Genomic DNA, 19,229 nt, shown 5'->3' with positions numbered 1-19,229 from the left:
CCTTCTTGGTATTTGAAATGCAAAATATCAAATAATTAAGTCCGAATATCTAGGAGCTTTAACAATCTTGCTTTGGATATAGCAGTATGGAACAATCAGCATGCTTTTATTACTGGGTTTTGATTCTTATTCCCATACCTGAAATGTACCATAAGAGTATGAAGCAATCTCTTTCTCTCCCTGAATTTCAGTTTCATCATTGATAAAATAAGGGGATACGCTTAAATGTCTTCAAAGGTGTCTTATGTAGGTCATTTCATGCATAAGGTATTGAGTCCAATTACCCTCAGTGACTAGTGGTAATTTAGTGGCTTGCCAAGGCTCATTAACCCTTTCAGAGCAGTATTTGTATCCACGGATATATCTGCAAGGAAATCTTTAAGTTACTTACTACAACATTTTTTCTGTCACTATTAAGTGTGAAAAGCCCTAGCGAATAAAAATGGCATAATGAGTACTCATTTCAACCCCAACTATTCTCACACAAACACAAGAATGCATGAGGAAGTGGTGTGCCTTATTTTGTCGATGAAGTCTGTTTTTATTATGTTAGTCCTGAGATAATTGTGCCAGTCTGAATCGAGTTCGTTCTTTATTTGATCTTTTGCAGGAAGGGGCCCTCCCTTAAATCGGAGTTCAGAGTAACCATTTTGTTAGATGGGGGGTGAAACAAAGGAGAGATGCTCGTTCTATCCATTTTTTATCATTCAGCCCTAAAAGCGGAAAGTGGAACCATTTGCCGTTCACAAAGACAATGAGGGCTTCCGATTTCTCCTTTGCGCATGAAGTAGTTCAAGTTCATAAAAAGACTACTGCTCTTCTTAACTCTAAGTATCTTGTAGGGCGGTGGTTCTTCAATACTTTATTAAGCACGCTTGCCTTCTTAAAAATTCACCTTCGAAGAAACTGGCTCATTTCATCTCCTCTTTCTTCCTATGGTATATAGTCGCTCACATTTTCTCCTCCTGGATTTTCCTTCTGAACAGGAGTTTAGCCTCAAAGTCACGTAGCTCCATGCAGCTGCTAGAAGTAGGGTCATTCCTACATGCACATTTTATGTGTGTTAAGAGAGCACTAAATATAACTGAGTGGCACCAGCTATAAAACCTGCAGAACCCAGGGCACGCCCGCTCTCGGGATCTCCATGCAGGGAACAATCACGTTAGTGTTGCTCAGAGGAGCTCAGTGGGCACGGGAGGAGCAACAGTGTCCCAAATACAAGAGTAACAGCTGAATGCATGCTGAGGGAGCCCTCTTTCTGCCTAGGTGAACAGGGGATTATGTATAAAAATCGAATTTTATCTGAAAAAAAAATTCCCCCATTAAATCCCTTCGCTCCTGGGAGATTATTTAAAATCCTGTGAATAGTCTCCTGATTTTCTGCTATATCCTACTGTCTCTGTACTTGTCATACCCTAGACCCAAGTGAAACGTCATACTGGTTTATGCTTTTAGGACTCTCCAATAGCAACTATTATCGTCCTCCTTTCAATCTGGTACCTCACTGAGCTCTGATCTCTTACAGAGTTTAGCCTCATCTCTCCCTTTTTTATAGTTATGCGCCTGGAATATTCCGTGGGGTCGTGGCCTTACTTTCCTTTATGGCTTCTGCAATTTGTGGCATTAAACCTAGTACACAGCTCGCACTCAATAAAGATTTTTGAAATGAGTTTATTGAGAAAATCCACATTTTTCAAAAGATTCTATAGCTTATCAGAGAATGATAGTGCAATGTTCAGCAGAAATTTGCATTGTTGCTTTTTTTCTCTAAAGGTTTTAGAAAGCTTTTATGGAACAACTATAATTCAAGAGACAGCACAGGCCTAGCTATATTATTTCTGACAATTTTGATTTGAGCTGCTTTTTAAAAAGTAATTTGTGTTCCAACTATTCTGAACCCAGAGATACAATTGCACATCAGTAATATCATATGCTATTTAAATAAGTGTTCCCTTGCTTTGGCATTTAATACCAAATCCAAATCAGATGTTTATCTGTTTGAGTTTGTTCTTCAGAAAGAAAATGCTGAGAAATTTGACATGTAGAAGGAGAAAATTCTATTTCTACTTTCGAATAACGACCACTGACTCACAACAGCTCAGGTAGTCTCAAGCCTTGAGAAGAAGTCCCGAATATCTGGGGGAAACTAGAATAATAGTCTGGACCACCTCTTTTGCTTAGATGAGGGGAAACGTGAATTCTTTACTTTTGGGTTCTGGTCCCACTATGTCATTTTGTTCCCATTTTCTTTCTGTGGGTTTCTTGTAAGTGGTTTGCTTGACGAGTTAGCTTCCTGCAATCTCAGGGCCAATGCAGAATCTTGGGCAGCACAAGCTGAGTGTCTTAGAGAAAACGTCCCTGTAGATTTTCACTCGCTTCTCTCCTGACCATGGATCACCGAGCATTCTGCATTCTTCTTTTTTTTTTAAGATTTTATTTATTTAGTTGAGAGAGACCTAGACAGCGAGAGATAGCAGAAACAGGGAGGAGAGGGAGAAGCAGACTCCTTGCCGAGCCTGGAGCCTGATGCGGGACTCGATCCTAGAACCCTGGGACCATGAGCTGAGCCAAAGGCAGACGCCTAACCGACTGAGCCACCCAGGTGCCCAGCATCCTGCATTCTTAAGGATTGAGGCTTCTGTAAGCCCCAATGCCCTCTTCTTCACACAGACAAACTTTAAGGAACGACTTCTTTGCATTTTCTAAATAATTCTGTACTGACGTAGCAGTTCTCTTGTCTGTGAATATCTTCAGGGCCCTTCAACTGAGTAGTATGCTCTGCAAGCATTCACTTTTGAACAAACTGACTTTCTGGATAATGAAACGGAGCCCTGGCGAACATCCTAAGCAACAAAATTATTGTATTAGCTCAGACTTTGGATTCTTCCAGTCCAGTACTCTGTGAGGGATACAGTCATCAATGGGATGTGGCTGGGGGGTGATTCCATGATGCTGATTGTAGGCTCGCATCCACCTTCTTTTAGTGTTCATTTACGCTCCCTTGTTGATAACTGGTGTCACAAGAAATCATCAAAGATGATAGATAGATAGATATACAGAAATAGATAGATTTTCTGATCACATCCAAGAGATTTTCACACATTAGTGCCACAAGTAGAGTTCAGGCCAAGATGTTTCTTATCTGGATTTCTGGAATAATTTCCTAAACATTTTCTCACCTCCCGTCCAAGAATGGCTTAAAAAGGCTGCCAGGTCTTCCTTTTTCTACTGAAATTATGATAATGATTCTCCTTCATAAAACTCCTTGTGAAGCCCCATTGCCCTCATGGTGCATTCCAAACATTTTCTCTCCCCGTTCAAGACTTTCTGTCATGTGGCCACTTTTATGTGCTCCCACACTTGATGTTTATTTATACTTCATCCCCATGTTTATCAAGGTGTATGGAGATGGACGCATCTCCTTATTTTCACCATAGGTTGGAAGGTTCCTAAGGATAGGAACTACATCTTAAATTCATCTTTGTAGCCCATCATCTAGAAGGGGGTCAATTAATAATTACCCAATTAGCAAATGAGTATAGTGAGCTAGAATCTCTCTTACTAAGATCTTCATTCTGTAGAAGATGGAAGCATGCCTAATTAGACAAATTGAAGAACATAGACATCCTCAGGAAAATGCTAAGCATGACATAATGAAAAAATATTTTAGGGGCACCTGGGTGGCTCATCAGTTAAGTGACTGTCTTTGGCTCAGGTCATGATCTCTGGGTCGTGGGATTGAGCCCTGAGTCAGGGTCCCCGCTTGGCAGGGAGCCTGCTTCTCCCTCCTCCTCTGTCTGCTGCTCCCCTGCTTGTGCTCTTTCTCTCTGTGTCAAATAAATAATGAAATCTTTAAAAAATATACCTTATCATCCACAAAGTTATATTGAAAAAAAAACCAACCCTATAAATGGCCCCACTTTTCGACAGTTTGCCTTATATGGATAGGTGTTTCTTATCTCCTGTCATATCTGTTTTCCTACCAAAGCCCCTGATTTTTAAAACTACTTTGTTCTCAAAGGTTAGCTCTCTTCTCTTAGCTCCAAGATCCTTGAGACTCATCTTTGGCTTTAGGGTAAGTTCAGGATGGAATGAATATGAACATAACCTAATTAGCAATCTCATCAGAACTTTCCTACTTTACCCAATCTGCTTTGAGAGTTAAAACATGTAGGGAAATACCGCCCCTGCTGACAGAAAGCACGGCAGAGTTCTACCTTTTCTAAATTTTCCTTTTCCAAAGTATAGTTCTCATACAGCTGATTTAATTGATTTAATCAAGAGTAAACAGGGATTGAAAGGAGGGTTTTTAAAAAAGACTTATTTATTTATTTGCGAGAGAGGAAGAGAGGGAGTGGGGGGGGGAGAGAAGCAGACTCCTTGCTGAGTGCGGAGCCCAACACAAGGCTTGATCTCAGGACTCTGAGATCATGACCTGAGCCAAAATCAACAGTCAAATGCTTAACTGACTGAGCCACCCAGGCGTCCCAGGAGAGTTTTTTTTAACAGAGAAGAAAAGGGGACATTTATCAAATTTGTGCACAGCATTATATGACACTGAAGAAATAAAACCTTCGACTGAGGGGATTTGAAAAAGATTATTATATATAAGAATTGAAATATTAAAGCATAAATTTGAGAATTACATGGAAACCCTATGAAATTTCATAAGTGAACATATGCTGTTGTGACTTAACATTCGTATTTCACGGAATCTTAAACATTCCGCAGCACCTTAGGATTTATCTAGTATAGTAAATTTTTATTTGTGTTTCTCAGGAAACTAGGTTTTCTAATCAGCCAGAGTTATAGGAAAAGAAAGGGGGGGGGGGAAGAAGTATCTAAAAAAACAAGTCTTGTCCCTAGACTTGACCACAGCCTAAACCTGTGGAGCTCTTGTTATATTTGCCATTCCTAATGTTGGGCTTCCTCCTGAGAATAAAATAACAAACACCTTTCAGGGACTTAGAAGGCCCTGCAAATTTGTCCCTGGCCCAACACTCCAGCTTATTCCATCTTGACTTTCTCCTTCCTACAGCACTCCAGGTTTCTCGAACACACCCAACTCTTGCCTTCTGCAGAGATTTGTCCTTTTTTATTCTGTCCCGGTTATTTTCCCTTCGGATCTTCACAAATGCCACTCATTCTCATCATCAGCTCTCAGCTTGAGTGTCACCTCTGCAGAGAGGGCATCCTTGAAGTCCTAGGTAAACAATGTCCCTCAGTTCTTATCTGAATCACCCCATTCTTAATCTTGTCCTCCAGGTAGAGAAGCACATAGTCCCTCCTCTAGGATGAATGTCTTGTGACTGTGAGAACCAGAACTAGTATTCTGGTTAACTGAACCCATTTTACCCCTCTTAGAATCCCTGTAAAAGTTATGGTTTAAGGAAATTTTTTTAAAAAGAAGGCAATTCACGTGGAAACGTGGTTCAGGATGGAAGGCAAATTTGTGATCAATATTTATGGGGAAGCACAAGATAAGAAAAGGATAAATTGTGGAAAAACACCTTAAAAAAATGTTCTCCAATTTTTTTTTTTCTTTCTGGGTGGTCCTTTGATTAAAACAAATATGGTGCAGTACTTGTTTCCTCATAGGATCTCATAGATGAAAGAGCCAGACAGTCAATGAGCAGTTTACAAATACCATGGTGTCCTCAGATTTGTATTAATTGCTGGATGAGATACAAGCATTTGCTTCTTCATTTAACAGATATTTACTATGGCCCAAATATGTGCCGGGTCTCGATCACATGTAATATCAATCTTTGTCTTCCTGAAGCTTTTAGTCCGGAACAATTATAAGAATTGATCTCATCCCAGCAATGCGTTCATTGGACAAAGCTAGGTGACTGCATGTAAGGCCATCAGAAAAATGTAAAATTGTAGATTGTAGGATATTAGCCAGAATAACTAAGGATTTTATTTTATTTTTTTAGAGATTTTATTTATTTCAGAGAAAGAGCGTCCATGGGGGGGGGGGCAGCGAGGAGGGCTGGCACAGAGGGAGAGGGAGCAGCAACTTCCCCGCTGAGTAGGGAGTTCATGTGGGGCTGGATCCCAGGATCCCCATCAGGACTTGAGCAGAAGGCAGAGGCTTAACCAACTGAGCCACCCAGGTGCCCCCATTAAGGACTTTAATACAGAAAAACATGTTAAAGGTCTCAAAGATGAAGCTAAGGTTTAATGTCTGGGTTACCTGGAGAATGATAGTGTCCCTGACAGAAAAGAGAATACTGGGGAAATCCAAGGTGATATCCAAGAAGAGATAGGTCTGTTCTGAACGTCCTGAGTTTGGGCGATGACAGTTGAGTGCAAGCGGAATCCGATATGGCCATCCAAGCAGGCCTGGATTGGGGAGGTTTGGGGTTGGAGATAGAACTTTAAAAATGAAGCAACGTTAAGTAAACAGCGTTGCTAGATATCTGAAACTTAGCAGGAGTTCCAAAAATATTTGCTGTTAGAATTATGAGCATGCAACTCAGTTTTAAATACTAACTACATGAGAGGAAAAATGCAAGCTAAATGGGCAGGACGGACTGGATGGGGAGGGCAAGTGTGTTTGAAAGAACGGAGAAGCGGAGGTGCTGACACGGACAAGCCTCACGCCCTCATAACTGGTATACAGGGAATCGCTGTTAAGGATGGAGAAGAGAAGCAGGGCAAGTTCCACCGACAGAATAAGAAAAATGAAAACGAACGTACTTGGAATTCACCTTCCTAACCCTCACGACAGAACACCTAACCATCAGGTTAAATCAAGCACCTGAGCGGGAGGAGGGGGAAGCGTGCTCAACTCAACCGGCTGCAGCGCGTTCTCAAAGACCGGATCCCCTTCCCCACATCGCGAGGGTCTAGCACCCTGCGCGTAAATCATACACCTCAGAACTTTTGCATTAGAGAACCCAGCAGGGGAGAAAATTTTCTGCAAGTAAAGAAAGTAGAACTAGGGCAGTCCGAGGAGATTGAAAGGGCAAAACTATCACGCAAGAAAACTGTAAGTTCTGATTAGTTTTATGACTTTGCCTTCATGCCTCAGGAGCTCAATTGATCACGGCTTCTACGACAGGTTGGGGGTGGGAGGGGAGGGCGCTTGAAAAAAAATTCTCAAAACTCTCCTCCAGCTTCGCGCTTTCAGATGCAAATACCTGGCGGAGAGATGGATGGGCTGCAGCCCCTCCTACTTTCCCCGCTCCCCTTGATTTCCCTGCGAAGGACTCCATCTGTACGGATCTGTCAGGAGGGCGCTGGAGGAGGGGTGCGCGTGTGTGCGCGCGCGTGTGTGTGCGCGTGGCGGCTGAGCGGCTTCCTTTCCAATAGCCCTCACTGGGTCTCCAGGAGGTGCCCAAGTCTCGGTGGCTTCCCGGGCCGGTGTCGCCTGGCGCCAACAGCAGGCATTCGTCGCCGCCGACCACCCTCACCTTCTCCGCTCCTTCCCGCCCCAGCCCGGCGCCCTCTTTCCTTCTCTAGGGCGCTCGCCCTCTCGCCCTCGCTCCGGACGCGCGCTCCCGCTCGCTCCGGACCTGGCGTCTGAGCCGCGCGGGAGAGCCGGCCGGCCCCTTGGAGCAGGCGGAGGCGGCGGGCCGGGGGCGCCCGCGGCCGGGGCAGCGGCCCCGCGCCCCGCGCCCCGCGGAGAGGGCTGTGATTGGAGCAGGAGCCCGCGCCCGACCGGCCGCAGAGGGTGCGGAGCGAGCGCCGCCAGTCCGCCCCGAGCACCGAGCTGCGCGCACTGGGTCCCGAAGCGCCCGCGAGAGCCCGGCTGCTGAGCGCGCGCCCTTTCGGATGCAAACACCCGTGTCGCCAGCGCCGGACGCCGCCGGGAGGGCAGCGAGGCCCCAGGTGAGTGCTTCTGCCTGCTTGGGGTTGGGGCAGGCGCCGCTGGGCAGAAGCGCGCCCTCGCCGTGCGCCTCTGAGGCCGGACTCATCAGTGAGCCGAAAGCGGGCGGGGGGATCCGTGTGGAGTTTCCCTTGGTGTCCCCAAGTTTCTGCTGTGTGGCCGTGAGACGTAGCTCGGCAGGGCAGGACAGACGTGCGTACCGAGCTGAGGGCGCTCGGCCCCGAGAGACCGTGCTGGCAGACACCAGGTGCGGCGAGTGTTGGCGAGTTCAGGGAGAGAGCAGATCCCAGCACGCTCCAGATGAAGTGGGAAACCCAGAGTCTGGACCGCTGTCCTCAAAGAGGAACACGAGTGGGCCCCCGTTGACCTGGGAGGGACGGGGGCAGAACTCCGCGCCGGCTGGGCCGCCAGCTTCTGCAGCGGTCTGAGACTGGAAGGGGGTGTGTGCCTGCGTGTACAGGAGTCCTTTTAACCGTCCGCACTAGACTCCTTTTACCTTTGGAGAAGGTGGAACTCATCTAAGGGTGTTTTGCTTGTTCCGGTAATTAGTATTCTGCTGCTACAGTGCATCCGCAGGGCTTGCCTCTGCTCAGCGCCCTGCTTCCCCTCAGCCTGGCTGTACCTTAGGTTTGCGTTGGGAAAAGGGCGCCCTGTTTTCTCTGAATGCACGGTGGACTTCTTCGTGGGTGCACCTGCTACATGGCTAGTTGCTGGTATTCAACCTCCGAGAGTGGATTAATGAGAAAGGACCTATTGCTGCATTGCCTTCACGTTTTAGATCGTTAACCTTACGGATTTCTTAGCTATAGTTCAGGTGAGTGAAGATTGGCAGTGAGTTCGCCCAGCAGTGGGCATTTGGGAACCTGTGAAGAAATAACCAAGGAGTGGGTGTCTCAAGGCTTTTGGAGATCTGCAAATTGAACCATGATATACTTAAAACGCCTTTTATGTTGCAAGAAATACCTTCCTTCCCTTTAGTAGATCATTTAAGTGAAATAGTTTTAAGGAGGACTCGTCCTTCATAATTCCTGTAACCAGACAGGTGTTCAGGTCACTTTCCATACAGAAATAAACAGAACTTTATGGGGGAAAAATAGAAAAATGTAAGTAACATGTGAGAATATGACTGGTACTAAGTGACAAGTATACATTTAAAAATCAGATTAACAGCACAAAAGCATACATTTTAAAAGAGTTTTGGGGCAGTAGCACCACCCCCCTTTTAAAGAAAAGTTTGCATTGATACGCTGCCAGCAAGATCTAAATAGTTTTAAGTGTGTCTTTGTAAAGACAAGTTGACAATTGGGGGGGAGAACTAAGGAAAGAAGTAATTACATTGGAAGCTTTCAGTAACTCACCAGAAATTACTTTTTCCCCAAAGAACTGGTTAGACTTTATATTTACCCAAGCTCTTGTTACTATATGTTAAAGGAAAATACATTCAGAATCCTTTTCTTCATTTTTAGGGATATTTGGAATAGTATGAATAAAAATGCAAAAGAATTGAGGCAAGTAGTGAAACTGACAAGTTTTGAAAGTCTTGCTTTTATGTTAACGTGTTTGATATGGGGTGCAGTGGCAGAAACAATTAGGTAGCATTCAGTGTTAATAGTCTTACCTGGTAAAGTCTGTGGTTAGAAAAATAAAACAACAATCAGTAGTGCGGACCATCACCCTGCTGAAAGCTATTACGGTTTGTTGCTTTAGTAAAAGGGCATTGTGCGCTTACAACGTGAGATATTATTGTAATTAAGGGCTGCAATAGGTCATTAGAATTGTGTTAACAATCAGCTGACAGACTCACAACTGTTAAGTCTACTTTTTATATAATAGCACAGAGATATTCCTTTTTTTTTTTTTTTATAAAAAGGTAATTGTAAAGCATTTGTATTACTGCAGTTTACCCTTGAATTGACTCTAGTTTTTAGTGTCCAATGAAAAAGAGAGGGTAGGGAGCATACTGAGTTTTGGCTACTGTTCAGCCTTCCTAGATCTAAAAATCAACCCACTGTATCTCCTCAGGCGTGATGTCTTTGCTGGTCTACCTCTCATTCAGCATTTTAGTTGTTTTGATGGCAAAGCTGTTATAAACTTCTCAGAATGTATACTGATATGAGGAAATGAATACATCTTCGTGTAGAGTGAAACACTTTGTCAGATCTTTTAGAAATCTTTTATAAAGTACCGAGCCCATAAATTTTTCAGTATTGTGAATATTTATGCTTGAGTGATCTTAACCTTCCCTGATTTTGTAAGGTTTTGCATTTATTGTGTTAGTGGTTTGTAGCATATCACGGTTCTCTTTCACACATAAATGTTCTTCTTCTTCTTCTTTTTTTTTTTTTTAACTTGGTTAGAAAGCTTCAAAGCCTTAGTTTAAAATGGGAGTTTCAGAAACTTCTAAAATAACTAATGCACATTAGTGTATTGCAAAGGAATTGTGATGGAAGCTTTTCTCCTTGGCGTGAAGGAATCAGTTGCTTCTAAATGGGGTGATAAAGGGGAGCTGAGGACAAGGAAAAAAGACATGTGATCAGAGTCCTGCGTGTGACCATCTTCTCAGCCTCTGACAAGCAGAGCAGATCTAGCTGTAACCAGCAATACTCGAGTGCCTCCTCTGGGGATTTGCTGGTTTTGCAGAAAGCTACCCCTGCAAACATTTCCCCCTTGTCGTTCTGCAAGATCCCTCACTGACAAAATTATCAGTGCAAATGACTATGCAGACATCTGTCCACATATTCATCTCTGATGATACTCTAGATTTTCATTCTGGTAGAATTTCTTTTAGGTTCTTTTGCAGAATGTTTATTGAAACATAATTCCTTTTATTGAAGTCACATGAATCATACCTGGCTCAGTGTAAAAGCTAAGGTAAATTAAAAATTAAAATTGATATAGCTGAGAGATGTAGAAGGATAAAGGAAAACACGTTAAATGTGATTTTACTAAGTGTTCATATATATGTATAGTACATATATTATATAAAATACTGCATATGATATATATAAATAGCTCAGATGGATGTGGTTTGTCATTTTTGTTTTCTTTTTCACTTACATGGGCTTCTTCCAGTTACTCTTGCTAAACTCTTGCTCCTCTTTCTTTTTCATTCCTTTTACCCATGACAGAAGTTATTTGTGCTTAGTTGAAATTGACTCTGTAATCCACCTAGAGAAGTTTTCATCCCATGTCTGATAGCCAGATGCACACTACAGGCTGTGTGATTCATTTCCAGGGCCCCTGCCTGCATATTTAGGCCAGTTAACGGTAGGAGGCTGTGGTCTGTGGTTGTAATGTTATCTGGCCCAGGGAGCTAATGGATTTGATCACAGTTTCTTTACGTGAGAAGTCACATATCACAGAGGGTCCCCAGCCTCACTAATTAAAATGTAAAAAATTATACCTTTTAAGTAAAAAAGAAGAGGGCTCTTTCATCAGTATTAACATTATTGAAGCTAATACTAAACTTTCAATGGTATACAGATAAAAGAATTTAAATGGTAGTATATTTTATAGTAGAAGCTAAAGATGGCAATATTAAATCTAGAATGATTATAGTAAGTTAGGAATAGACAGTACTTTCAAAATACAGGATTTGTAGCAACAGCCAAATAACCCTACATAAACATCCTTATGTCTTAAGATATTTTTTTGAGTTGGCACCCTGTTTCTAAAACAATGAGCTATTGTTTACATTTCAGTGGAAATAGTTACTGTAGTGTCACAGCCCAGTAGGTATTCTTTGATCACTCATCAGATTTAAAAGGGAGAGGCGATTTTAAAGTTGGATCCTCTCACAGTGCTTTTTGTGTAACATACAAATTACAATCCTAAACAACCGATCACTTCACCCCCATTCTCACTCTGCACTCCTGACCCTTCTGGAGAGGAATCCTGATGATCTAATTGGAGAATTCAAACTCATGGTCTTATAGAAATTTGAAGTAGGAGTAAATTTACTTTTCTTGGCTTTTGGACACTATGATAAATTAAAAAAAAGATCTTTAGTGTCAGAATGAGAAGTGTTAACAAACATTTTCAGTTTTCTGTTATAACCAGTGATGCCCAGTGCCATCAGTAACTTGCTGTGTGTCCTTGGGCATTTCACTAGAATTCTGTAGATTTTGGTTTTCTTGGCAGAGAAAGAAGAGACTGCCTTACCTTAGATTTTTTTTTTTTTTAAAGATTTTATTTATTTATTTAACAGAGATAGAGACAGCCAGCGAGAGAGGGAACACAAGCAGGGGGAGTGGGAGAGGAAGAAGCAGGCTCCCAGCAGAGGAGCCTGATATGGGGCTCGATCCCATAACGCCGGGATCACGCCCTGAGCCGAAGGCAGACGCTTAACCGCTGTGCCACCCAGGCGCCCCTACCTTAGATTTTTCTTATGTCTGTTCCAGTTCTGTGGTTCTACCACTCAAGGAATCTTCAAACATCAGAAGCAGCGGGTTTAGGGACTTCTTTACATTGTTTTGGTTTTTTTTTTGGGTTTTTTTTGTTGTTGTTGTTGTTGTTTTTGTTTTTTTCTTTTCCCAACATGAACCCTCAGGAGAACCAAGTGATTACGTTCTTCAGCACTGACGTGACATTTCTCTATCCCATAAACATTATTCTTTTAAAAGCTCTGCTTGTATGTGGTGGTTGGAAAAAAAAAAAAAAAGTGTGGCCACAGCTCTTGAAATACTCCTTGTCCTGGATTACTTCTTCTCTATTGTGGAGTTATGACATCTGCTCATTCATGAATGGGAGATTAGAATATCTTTTCTCTCTTTTGCATTGCCCAAATGTATTAAGTGGGTCTACTTTAAAAATAAATAAAAGCAACAATGGACAAGTATTATCCTTGTTACAAAGCAGACTCCTCTAACTTTGTGTACAGGGATAAATCACAGTGAGGACCTCAGTGGTGACAGGTGGCTGCTGTCCTGGGGAAAACAAGGACAAATGAAAGTCTTTAAAGAAGGCATTGGATGAAGCAGGAGGAGTCTTTCCATTGACTTTAAATAATGCTATTAAATACTCAAGGAGTATTCTAAAAAGGCATCTTTTGTCAAACTGTACAAAAGAACTAATACATGGAAGGTTGTTCTTAAAGCAATGGTAATATTGTCATTGTGCCCTCTAGCTACTGCTGTGAAATGGTATCATTTCCACTTTTGAACATGTATATTGTTCTCCCTTCACAAGGGTCCATTAAAAATGCGTTGCTTGTCAAAATGTAGTTCAACTTTAAAGCGGTCTTAGAAATGACAGTCTCTTCCCAAAAGGCCAACAGCAAGATTTTTTGTTTTGTCTTGCTTTTGTTACAACTGTGATTTTTTGGTACTATTATGTTTTATAAATTAGTGAGCAAAACATCTTAGGGAGTATCAGTTAGATGCTAGACATGTTTGGCAGTCATCCATTATGGATTTTCACATTCCTCATTGATTATTTTCTATCAAGTACACTGACTCCTCATGTCATTCTTACAGTTGTTTTTCTAGAAAATGCAAATGACGGAATGTATTTTGGGGATATCACGTTCCACATGATTGTGAATTGTACTTATTTTTTAAAAGGCGAGGCACAACTTCTTCAAATCTTCTTTAAATTGCCAGTAGATAATAAACCATGTGTTAGTGTGGTACACATTAAGTATATTTCAGAACAGTTTCAGTCCTGTATCTGATGCAACTCCAGACACAGAGAGCATAAGCATCTGTCCCTTGCCTGTCATTTAGAGAAACTGTGTTGATAGTCTTTAACTGAGATAAATCACCGGTTATTTCTATTGGACTGCAAAGAAAATGCTCTGCTTTACCTTTGCCACAAGATCTAAAATAGCAATATATTTCCTTTTAACATAATCGATAATCATATTTTATAGCTCACGTTATTTCTAGAAGGCATTTAGCACTTTTAAAGAAGCAGTTTAGCATATATAAATTAATTGGTAATTAGGCATGTGTTTAAAACTACTCTTATGGTTCTATATTTATGTGACTGGCTGAATATGATACATTTCATGCTACTTGTCATGTGTTTAGCATGTTGCCTTTGGTTTAGATGGAACAGGCTCTACAACATTTATGCTTTGCTGGTTAGCCATTGGCATGCTGATGCCTAAAAAATATTTTTTGTTACTAAGGGAATTTTAGCCATTGTTTTTAGGTATGAACAGAAAATTGTATTAAGAGTATGATAGTCACTTGATCTGATTTTTTAAAAGTGGTTTCACAGAGATGTTAAGTGGAGCAGAAAATCCAAGAAAATTTTATAATAATGAATTCGTTTGGGTAAAATAATATTAGCTATTAAGGTTAAATGAATAATGAACTATCTACTTGGAAATAATTGTTTGCCACTTAGTTGAACAAAAATAATTGGAACAAAAAAGTAGCATGGTGAAGTGATTTCAGGTCAAACAAATGATGTTGATTTAGTAAATACTGTTTGACTGATTCTCGTCACCACCCCTATTCTTTCCATTTTGCTTCAAACCACTTAAAATTCTTTTTTGAGGATTCATTTTGTACTCTCTGGATTAAGGTGTGTTGTGCTGATCACAGTATTCGTTGTGATTTTCATGTATCTTTAGTTTGGCAAAAATAAATGTTATATGTTTAAAAATGTGTTTTATTTTTTGATAGGAATTACATTCAATGTGTATGTAGATTGCTTTGGGTAGTATAGATATTTTAACAATATTGTTCTTCTAATCCATTAGCATGGGTTGTTTTTCCATTTCTTTGTGTCATCTTCAATTCCTTTCATCAGTGTTTTATGGTTTTCAGAGTATAGGTGTTTTACCTCTTTGGTTAGGTTTATTCCTACGTAGCTGATGGCTTTTGGTTCAGTTGTAAATGAGATTGAGTCCCTATAAGTTTTAGCTTTACAATATCAGCGAAAGAACATTTTAAGTCTTACTCAGATATATAATATATATATTTTTAAATTTTAGGTTATTAATCCAGTAGCAGCCACCACAGTCTTTCAAACATCTGGTTGGCTCCCATTTAGTTCTTTTCTCCTCAGATAGAACCTATGCCTCTTGTTTTTCTCCTCAAAGCTATAATGCTACACATTTGTAACTGTCTAGAAGTTGGCTTAGATCTGTTGAAGTTACCCAAACTGTCTACCAACACATCGTTGTTCTGTACTGTCTTTTTTCTGAGCCAGCAACGGTGAACAGGTCAGCTCTCCAGCCGTCCAGTGGGTCACCTCCGTTAGCTGCCCACAGAGGACACAATGACACGTGACACCGCTTGGATGCAGGGGTGTCTGCTTGTTTGATGTGACTTGCCCCTTATTAATCCCTGTCTATAAAACTTGGGAGGCAGAAGGAAGGGAGAAGATAAGCAATATGGGAGCCTAACAGGAAAGGCTGCAGCGCTTGGCTTTGGGGCACAGACTGGGGAGTCAGTATTTGACCCATTGCGAAAAAATGACAACAATTGGGATTGGTTTTGTGCTCAAGTTCACTTATGTGTAAAAAATGTTATTGCGGTGCCTTGATATGGGAAGATATCAAGCCTCCTTGAAGCAGGAAATCTCAAGTTCACATTCTGATGACCTCTCTTTGAAGACCACAAATAACTGAAGGTTTTTCATAATGCATCAGGGCCCTTCATTTCTTTCATGCTCTCTAAACTCAGGTCAGGATGAGTTGGGCTGAACTGTTGTACTGGTCTTTACTTTGGAAACCAGATCTGCTTGTGAAGGAAAGCAAGGGTTTCGGGAAGCCTGATGAAGGGCCACCTGCCCGGTGACTCTCCCCGCTGTATCAGGTGTTCATTCCTGGCAGAGTTAGTCGCTATCAAAAATGTTGATGAACACATACAAAACCTCCCCTACTCCAATCACAGTCATTCACATGTGTTTCTGATTTTCTAAGTGCATCCTACAATGTGCATTATAGAATCATGTATCTGCCACATAAAAGAGAATTTTATCCTCCAATAATGTACACAAAGCCAGTTAAAGTATCCTTGTATACTCTTAAAGACCTTCAAGAAAGGTAAAGAAAATCTGGCTCAAGAGCCTGGCAAGGACTTCAAATACTGCAGAGAAATATAACAGAATTTTTTTCAAAGTGATTGTGACCCATAAACATGGAAGAGCTACCAAGAATTTATATATTGACTTACATGGTTAATTTACCATGTTAAAAAAAATAAGCATAATGAAAAGAAACATTTTGTAAATGTGTTCCAAAAGTCAATTGTGTATCTGCTTCTGTTTTAGATACTATGATACAAAGACAGGGTGGACATTCCTGTTCATCAAGGTTTATATTAATAATAGCTGCTTTTAAAACACTTCATTTAAATAGGAAAGTATAGAACCCTCTGGTGTCTTTCACAAATACTAAGTCATTGACTGTAAAATAATCCATAGTGTGTTCTGTGTCTGATTTCTCTTATATGTTCTGGCTGGTTTGAGAACTTCACAATCTCCTATGGAAGAGAAATGATCTTCAAGAAGCAAGAGTAATTTAAACATCTCATGTTAGAATTCATGCTAAATTTCATAAATGTGAAAAATGCTTCTTTTACATTCCTGTGATTTTTTAAAAATCTCTCCACCCTTTAATTATTAACAATATGCACTTTTTCACAATCTGAAAAAAGCCAACAAAAACAATTCTATATAATTGTCAAAAGTAGACAAGTTACAAGTTACAAAAAAATAAGATTTTATAATTTAGCTCATCTCCCTCATTTTGCAAATGTGGAAAATGAAATCCCAGAGGAATCCAAGGTCATATAGCAAATGAAGGGGTTTTTAGAGCAAAGACTCCTCTGATCCTATTCCTGGTCCAGATTATATTTCTTTTTCTTATTAGTGAACATTTTGAGTGACCTCAAATCTCTCCAACTCTGATGCCAGTCTTCGACATAAAAATCACAGAGGACATGTCTTTAGGAAAGAATTACATTCTCTCTCTCTCTTTTTTTTTAGTATTTTGGTGCCATTGTTTATATTCATCTAGAATTTGGGGTCATGATCCATATAGTTCCCTGGCACTGAGACTAGAACCATCAAGAATGTTTTCATTCAGTGCAAGAGTTGTCTAAAACATTTTCCTATAAATAACACTAAAATGAAAACCTCACAAACTAACATAACTAGAAAATATCATGATAACCCCAACAGCTTTTTTTTTTTTTTTTAATTTTTAGGGTGTTTAGCTGTGTCAGGCACCATCCTTTGTTTTTCATGATTTGTTTATTTAATCCTATGAAGTAGATGCAATTATTACCATCTTTGTTTTGTAGAGGTTTAAGGCTTCATCTCTGTAATTTATCTTAGAATTTAAGTCACGTGTCCAAGAAGGCATTGCTAAGACAGGACAGAGTCAGCATTTCAATCTTTATCTGATGCAGGGGCCTACAGTTTTTCCCAGTGTATAATTTGATAACTCCCCAAATTTTGAATTCCAAAAGTCCGTTACTTTGTTTCTTAGAAGTTGGATTCATTTCGTGTAACAGTGTTATCACGTAACAATGTTATCAAGTGCACTTGAACCATAAAGTAGCTTAAATAATGTAACCATATCACGTTTAAAAAGAATTGTCTTAGGGACCAAACTATCGCCTTGTTTTTATGAGAAAACACATTCTCTCTTGAGGAAGTAGAGCAGTAAAACTGAAATGTTCTTTGGCCACAGGTCTCATGCTAGAGAGTCCTGTCAGTACAACTCTAAGTCCTCCCTCTCCATCCCTGGGAACACGGTTTGCCACTGTCATGTAGGGAACCACATGATCTTGGCCCTCCACATGCTGTCAGCCATTCCTAGAAAGGCCACTCACCATGAGTTCCTGGCCATGACTTCTAGCTCATTATAGACTAGTCTATACTAGTCTCTGTTTCCTAGTCTAAGCACCTACTTGCCTTCTTTAACTACAGGTAACCTGCCTTCTCAGGTAGGTTAGCTCAGACCTCCCTGCAAGGAACTTACAACCTAATGGAGGGGCCTACATTGGAATACAAAGATATGACCCCAAGTTACTTCTTGTTTATAATTCTAAGTCTTAGAATAGCTAATCCTTCCAGAGTGATTTCTAAATGGACCAAATTCATTTTCGATGCTTAGATGAGAGATTTGGATTTTAGGAGAAGGTGTCCATTGCACAGACTGTAATAATATGCTCCGATAATAGTTTACTATTCTGGTGGTTCTCAGCATATGTCAGTTAGCTGTACATTGGATTATTCTGGAATGCCCTCTGGAATTTCAGAACTTGATAGGGGTATTTTTAACATGAATATGTTCATTTGAATAGAGCTCCAAGTCAGTGCAACCTGTTTCTGAACAGTTGAGTCGACTATTTTAACATATTTAATACGTTTCATTTTTCTTTTATTAGATAAGGCATTCTCCATAAGCAACTTTACTGTCAGAAATCATCTAACGAGTCACAGACACTCTTGTTACAGGAGAGACAGGAAGATGGGAAAGCTTATGATATAAAGACAGTGTATTTGCTACTTTGATAGGGAGCTGTCTTTTGGCTTCAAGTTCTTAAAACTGTATTTTTCCTCCCCCCCCCCAAAGAGCAAATATGAACCCTCACCTTAATTATCCTATTGTTGATTTATTTATAGTTGGTCAAATGAATTTATAAACCAAAGTACAGCATAGTGATTTAAACAAGCTTTTTGCCATAAATTCTCAGTCCTCTGTGTTTTGGGGTATGTTTGGAAGTTTGTTTTGTAACCGATTTTGTATCTCTTGCATAAACAAGAATTCTGTATCTGAAATAAGTGGACTTTAGAGTAAAAGTTGTTTTGTTTTCGTGCCGCTGCCGAAGCATTCTGGGTGCACACTCACTGTGAACGGAGCTCGCAAATACAGTTGAGTTTTCACGCCTCCCTAGTGATCTATTCAATTCCATAAATATTCAGGGAAGAAGGCCCTACTAAGCACAAGCCAAGCTGTAAGACGTTCAATAAATATTTGTGCTGTAGCGTGACCTAACGTGTTACACAGCAGACATGACAATAGGTTTGAAGGGTGGAAAATGGAAACTACTGAGCTTTGCAGCTGATCACAATCAAATCAGAACACATCAAAACAGCTGGTGTTCTGTGACTCAGAATCAATCAACCGGTTTTGAATCACCTCATACTTCTTTATTTCTCTTTACAGTTTCACAGAAGAGATTTAAACCAGCATATGTCCTTCCCATTTGGTTAAATCCCTGCTTTAGCTGCTTTGCTTTCATATTCTAATACCAATGAATGAAACTGACTGTAATATAAAAGAAAAAATAATAAAGGCTAGCATTAAAATGATTTTTTAACTGATGTCGCTCCATTTGTATTAAGTAAACCATATGCTCAAATAGAATGCCTAGAAGAAATACAAAGTTTTAAGGTTGTGTTATGGAATGAGGATAATTCTGCA

The sequence above is a fragment of the Ursus maritimus genome, unplaced genomic scaffold (assembly GCF_017311325.1).
Source record: "Ursus maritimus isolate PB19 unplaced genomic scaffold, ASM1731132v1 scaffold_18, whole genome shotgun sequence".
NCBI lineage: Eukaryota > Metazoa > Chordata > Mammalia > Carnivora > Ursidae > Ursus > Ursus maritimus.
Note: the sequence above shows the minus strand (reverse complement) of the source record.